The 6,474-nt window shown below is 33.1% G+C and overlaps 1 long non-coding RNA gene across 1 annotated transcript in view; it reads right to left on the reverse strand.

The window, feature by feature from the left end:
* Positions 1-1,033: 1,033 nt before the first annotated feature.
* The window catches only part of LOC107694819 (uncharacterized), a 6,895-nt gene continuing 1,454 nt past the window's right edge, over positions 1,034-6,474 (reverse strand). The window contains exons 2-3 of the long non-coding RNA XR_001634925.1: positions 5,342-5,446; positions 1,034-1,475 (exon numbers count right to left, since the gene is read on the reverse strand). This is a non-coding gene — a long non-coding RNA (uncharacterized LOC107694819). The remainder of the gene's footprint in view (positions 1,476-5,341; positions 5,447-6,474) is intronic.

The raw sequence follows: 6,474 nt of genomic DNA on the forward strand, positions 1-6,474 counted from the left end.
ATCCTAAAAGGTAGATGAGTTTGTTTCTTCATCAGAAAAGATTTGAAGAAATGTAGCATTGCATCACTTGCTCAGCAATGGATCCTCTGCAGTGAATGGGTGCCGTCAGAATAAGAGTCCAAACAGCTGATAAAAACAACACAATAATCCACAAGTGATCCACACCACTCCAGTTCATCAGTTAACATCTTGTGAAGTGAAAAGCTACACGTTTGTAATAAACAAATCCATCAAGACGGTTTTAACCTTAAACTGTCACTTCCAGGTAAAATACCATGTTCCATAATATTGCTTTCTTCTATGAAATAGTCATCTTGTATGAATCAGGAGAGAAATATGCACATATCAAGCACCGTTTACAAGCCAAAACCATTCTTAACGAATATGTCAGTGGATTTTGATGTGAGAAGACAACAGGGGATGGACTTTTTCACTGGAGGAAGTGTTATTGTGGATTATATGGATTTATATTTAATCCAGACAGACTGTTTAAAGTTAAAACACATTAATAATGGATTTGTTTCTTACAAACATAAATCTTTTCACTTCACTAGATGTTAACTGATGAACTGGAGTGGTGTGGATTACTTGTGGATTATTGTGATGTTTTTATCAGCTGTTTGGACTTTCATTCTGACGGCACCCATTCACTGCAGAGGATCCATTGGTGAGCAACTGATGGAATGGATCACAATAATGGAACATTTCTCCAAATCTGTTGCGATGAAGAAACTAACACATCTACATCTTGGATGGCCTGAGAGTGAGTAAACTGTCAGCAAATTTTCATTTTGGGATGAACTGTTCCTTTAACTTGATGTATTAAAACAACTAAACATTTTAAAGATAATAATAATAATAATAATAATAATAGCTATATAGATATTTAGAAACAAACAAACAAAACCTAAACAAAAATAAGAACTAAAAAACTAAATATAAATAATTAATTCAAAATATGAATAAAAATGGCAATAACACAGGGTGTTACTCTTTTCTGATGCTCTAGAGGTGGCTTGTAAATATACTGGGGTGTTTTTCTCAGTTTTCTTAAAAAAAAATTGATGCGAATCAGCTGAGATCTCATTTGTGATTTTTATGTAGTGCGTTATTAGTGTGTTATTAGCCGGCTGGTGTTCATTCACAAGCAGTTTCTCCTGAGAGCTCTTAAAGTTCACTTCGTTTGTTGTGCATCTGTTCTGATGAGGGGACTAGAGCATCTTCAACATGATTCCTGTGACATTTAGTTAAAAAAACAGGCTACCTTTGTCTATTTCTGCCACTGAAAATCTTGGCAACAGGATCCTCACTGGCAAATGTCAGTTTGTGTTATTGTTTACTGGGACTCATCAGTGGGATTCATTTGCCAGTTCAGCCCCAGAGCAAACTGGAAACCTGGTCCAATTAAACACAAGCCTGGTCTGGGAGGCACTCAGGACTCCAGATCAATCTCAGTGATTTTCCTTTGGTTTCACCTCAACAGACAGTGGAGAGAGAAAATGTAATTGTTCAGTATACATGTGACCCAAAACAGTTTTTAATTATTACAATTTATGCTTTTTATATATATATATCATGTTTAATTGCTATATCGCTCATTTTAATCTAAGAAATAAAAAAAGAAAAAATGTAATAAAGGTGTTGGGGTTGGTGATGATTTTGGTAACAGTGCCTTGGATAGTATTTAATGATAAAGATGGCATTTGAAAAAATATTTAAGGTATACTTTATTATGGTGTATTATTGTATTATGTATAAAAATGTACATAATATAACATTTTTATGTATTTTGTATATATGTATTATTTTTTTATTTGTTATTAATAATTTAAAATAAGAATTGCATTATTCATTTATTATTAATATGCTTTTATTAGTATTTTATTAATGTTTTTATGTATTATATATTTGTATATAATAAGACGTGTAATATTTTGTGTTTTATAAATCATTTTCTATAGTCTCATCTGCTCACCAAGGCTGCAATTATTTGGTAAAAAATACGATAAAAACAGTAATATTGTGAAAAATTATTGCAATTTAAAATAACCATTTTCTATTTGAATATATTATAAAATGTAATTTATTCCTGTGATCAAAGCTGAATTTTCAGCATCATTACTCCAGTCTTCAGAGTCACATAATCCTTCAGAAATCAATCTAATATGCTGATTTGCTGCTCAAACTTTTTTTTGTTACTATAATATTTAATAAAGGTATCTTTGTGATATGCTTCCTTTATTTACATTAAAGGGTTAGTTCACCCAAAAATGAAAATTCTGTCATTAATTACTCACCCTCATGTCGTTCCAAACCCGTAAGACCTTCGTTCATCTTCGGAACACAAATTAAGATATTTTTGATGAAATCTGAGGGCTCTCTGACCCTCCATAGACAGCAAGGTAACTACCACGTTCAAGGTCCAGAAAAGTACCAAGATGATCGACAAAGTAATCCGTGTGACATCAGTGGTTCAACTGTAAAGTTATGAAGCTAAGAGAATAATTTTTTGCGCAAAGAAAACAAAAATAACGACTTTATTCCACATTATAAAGGTGCTGCCACACGCTCGCGTCATGGTACTGTCGTGAATGCACGTCCAAAGTGACGCAGTAGAGACGAAAATGTGGAATAAAGTCGTTTATTTAAAGTCGAAGGTCTTACGGGTTTCGAACAACACGAGGGTGAGTAATTAATTACAGAATTTGCATTTTTGGGTGAACTAACCCTTTAACTTGAGGATTCAGTATTATTTTTATTTAAATGTAATTATAAATGTAAACGTAATGAATTATCTTCATATACAATGATGATGATTAGCCATTCAGTCATATCCGACTCTTGAATCTTCCAGATATTAATTCCTCATGATCACTTCAGCATAAAGATTAAAAAGAAAGGGGGAGAGAATATACCCTTGTCTCACACCCCTTTCAATTCTAAACCATTCTGTGTCGCCGTACTGCGTTCGAACAACGGCTTCTTGATCTGTGTAAAGCGATCTTATCAACTGGGTCAGATGAGGTGATATTCCCAATTTTTGAAGTACCTTCCATAGCTTATCATGTTCCCCCCGAGGGACACAGGGCTTGCCGTGCCGGAGGAGCTTGAGTTTTTCAGTGAAGTCCAGAGCTATGCTGGCGGTAGCTATGTTACCAGAAGGGTCTCCCATGCCAGACAGGTCTGAACTGAGAAGCCAGACGAACATGTGTCCGCGACCCCAAACCATATAAATGGAGAGGGTTGGGGAAAGACCTGGCGACCTACCCCAGAAAACCATTGCCAAGAAAATTCATATACAATATATATTTGTAAAACATTTTATAGTTTTGAATGTCTATAAAGGGAAAAAAATTGGTATTTTTGGAGGGGGACAGTACCTCTGCATTACACAGACATAATCAAGACTAATGGAAATGCGTGAGCTATTATCCTGATGAAATTACACCACGGGTCAAAGTTCATGACGTGACCGATAGATGCAAAGTGTGGATTTCTACCAACATATTAAGCGTTCATGTGAGATTGCAATTGTTATCTAGGGACTGAAAAGCTGATCTTTTTTTTCTACTGTAAGGACTGTACCTTCTGTATATTTGTGTTGATGGATTTATGTTATCGTTACATATAATTAAACGGAAGCTTTTCTCTTCCGGGATTCATTATAAAAGCGCTGGCAGAATGAGTTTATTTAATTCTTTATATTTTGACACACATATGCTAATGTGACAGTCCAGTGCTTCAGAATCTCTGTTTCCTTCTATTTCAGCAAATTATTCATGTGTGATATAAATACACATCTACACAGATGGATGTCGACTCTTCCCGAGTGCCTTAGCAACTGGTGTCTCACAATACAAATTTCTCACAGTTTCTCGCCCACCACCAAAACTCTCGCCACCGCAGAGAGCGGGAAAATTCACCACAGCGATATTTGTTCAGCTAGATTTAGTTTGACTCCGATGGCACTCATAGAAAACGTCTTAACTGATATTCATCTGTGCCTAGAAAAATAATAACCATCAAATCTTTTAACAGAACATAATAGTTTGAAGATTTTGCTCAGATGTTTTAGTCTAGATAGTTAATGCGTATATAGAGACAGAAAGAGAGAATTTTAATATATATTATAGTTTAATTTTATATATTAATATAATTTTGTATTTTATTCTTTTATTGGTATGTATTGAAAATTGCATCAATGTTTTTTGTGTTTAATTCAGCTTTCAAATTAAATTTCATTTGTTAAAATACGTTTATTTTTTTATTTTAGAATAGAATAGAATAGAATATTGCTGTACCTTTTATTGTAGATGTCTAAATTTGGTCCATCAGTTCTTGTTTTCTTTTTAAATTCAGCTTTCAAATTTAACTTGTATTTTTTAAAACATTGATTCTATTTTATTTTGTTATTTTTTTATGTATTGAAAATGTAAACACTTTATACACGTTTTTTGGGATGAAATATTACTCCATAGGAAGGAGTGTGGAGGTGTTTGTAGCAATAGCCAACAATACATTATATGGGTCAAAATGATCAATTTTTCTTTTATGCCAAAAAACCATAATCAATGGAAAGCTTATTTATTCAGCTTTCAGGTGATGGATAAATCTCAATTTCAAAAACATTTACCCTTATGACTGGTCACACATATATTTTTTATTATTGGTATGTATTGAAAATAGCATCAGTTGTGTTGTACCTTCTGCAAGAGTGTTTTGTGTTTAGTCAAATAAATTTTTTATTTGTTAAAATATAGATTTAATCATTTTTTTGTCATTTTATTGAAAAAATATTTTTGTACAATAGATGTCTAAATTTGGTCCATCAGTTGTTTTTTTAAAGCGACATTCAAATTAAATTTGATTTATTAATTATTATTATCATTTTTTTATTGCATTAACTATTATTGTAGGTCAGAAATGTGTCCGAGGTTACACATCTAAATTTGGTAAATATTTTTAATGCTGCTTTTCAAATTATTATTCTTTTTTAATTAAACCTATTTCATATTTTGTGGATACAAAATAAATGTTCAAGGATGTTTGCTTTCTAAAACATTTATTTTTGTTATATGATTGATTGATTTGTATGCATTGACAATTGCACTATTGTTGTAGATACAAAAAGTTATCCAAGGTTGCATATCTAAATTTGGTCCATAATTTTTTTTTTAAATGTAAAGTGAACCAGGACTGCCACAATGGCTTCTCAAGGTCCAGGAAATGTTGCATCTTCATTGCGAATGAAGAGACGTGGAGACGTGCAATGTAGTATGTCAGAAAGATCTAGTGTGGACAAGGTAGTAGACGGAAGGATAAAAAAAAAAGCTGGTGTTACCTGAAGTTTACATCAGAGAAGAGGGGGAAGATCACAACCTCTGATACCCAACCAATCCAACAGATTGTCTTTCCCGTCTGTAACAGCACAGAGCTCAAATCCTTCCTGTAATTTAAGAGAGAAGATCAAACACATCAGCTCTCGTCTGTCTTTAAACCACCTCCTTTATTTAGTGAAAAGCTTCAACTTGTAATCTCCGGGTTCTGAGATTGATTTGAATGGAAATATAACATTTTACTAAAACATGTTATTAGATTTATATGATTGTGCAAAACCATGCAAAAATCTGAGATTCATCAAATATTTATATTATTATTTGTGTATGCGTCAGTTTGTAGATGTTTTGAACATGCCAGCCAAAAACTACATGAAAGACATTAGTTATTGCTGTCTGTAACCCTATAATAACTCTGGATGTTTCATGTAAAAGAAAATAATCACGTTACACTGCTGCCCTCGTGTGGTGAGGTAGTGTGTATGTGACTGCATATGATTCTTTTGTTTAATAAATAGATCAGGAAAAATGTACAAAAGCTGTCACTGGGATGGTACCCTTTCAAAAGGTACACATTTGCACCCCATTAACCCCTAAAGGGTGCATTTTAGTACCTTAAAGGTACGTATATTTTACCTAAAGTGTTCATATTCATACCTAAATTGTACATATTACTACCTTTTGAAAGTAAACAGCCGTCTGCTTTTGTACCTTTTTTTTCTTAGAGGATAGATGGTTTGATTGATAGTAAAAGGCTTTTTAATGTTAAAATGTGATGTCTGTTGTGCTCTATGCTTTGATCTAGCCTATGCAACTATAAAACAAATCAACTTTGAATAAAACAATAAAAGAAATGATGTAATTTAGTAACACAGTTGTATGGAAGTGTGTAGCAGGCTTTTAGGAGAGCACTATAATTTGATTAGTTACACATTGGTAAGAAAACTAAGTAGATGGAATATAACAGGGTGCAAATAAATAGTTAAAGCAAGCTCTTGTTCAGAGCGAGATTGACAAGATTGCTTTGATGAGGGAGTGAACATAAGGTTGTTTTGATCTTTTGTTGGAATTGCTATAGCCTATATGTGTGTGTGTGTGTGTGTGTGTGTGTGTGTGTGTGTGTGTGTGTGTATGTGTG

This window comes from Sinocyclocheilus anshuiensis, unplaced genomic scaffold (assembly GCF_001515605.1).
Source record: "Sinocyclocheilus anshuiensis isolate Anshui unplaced genomic scaffold, SAMN03320099.WGS_v1.1 scaffold3961, whole genome shotgun sequence".
In the NCBI taxonomy this organism is placed as follows: domain Eukaryota; kingdom Metazoa; phylum Chordata; class Actinopteri; order Cypriniformes; family Cyprinidae; genus Sinocyclocheilus; species Sinocyclocheilus anshuiensis.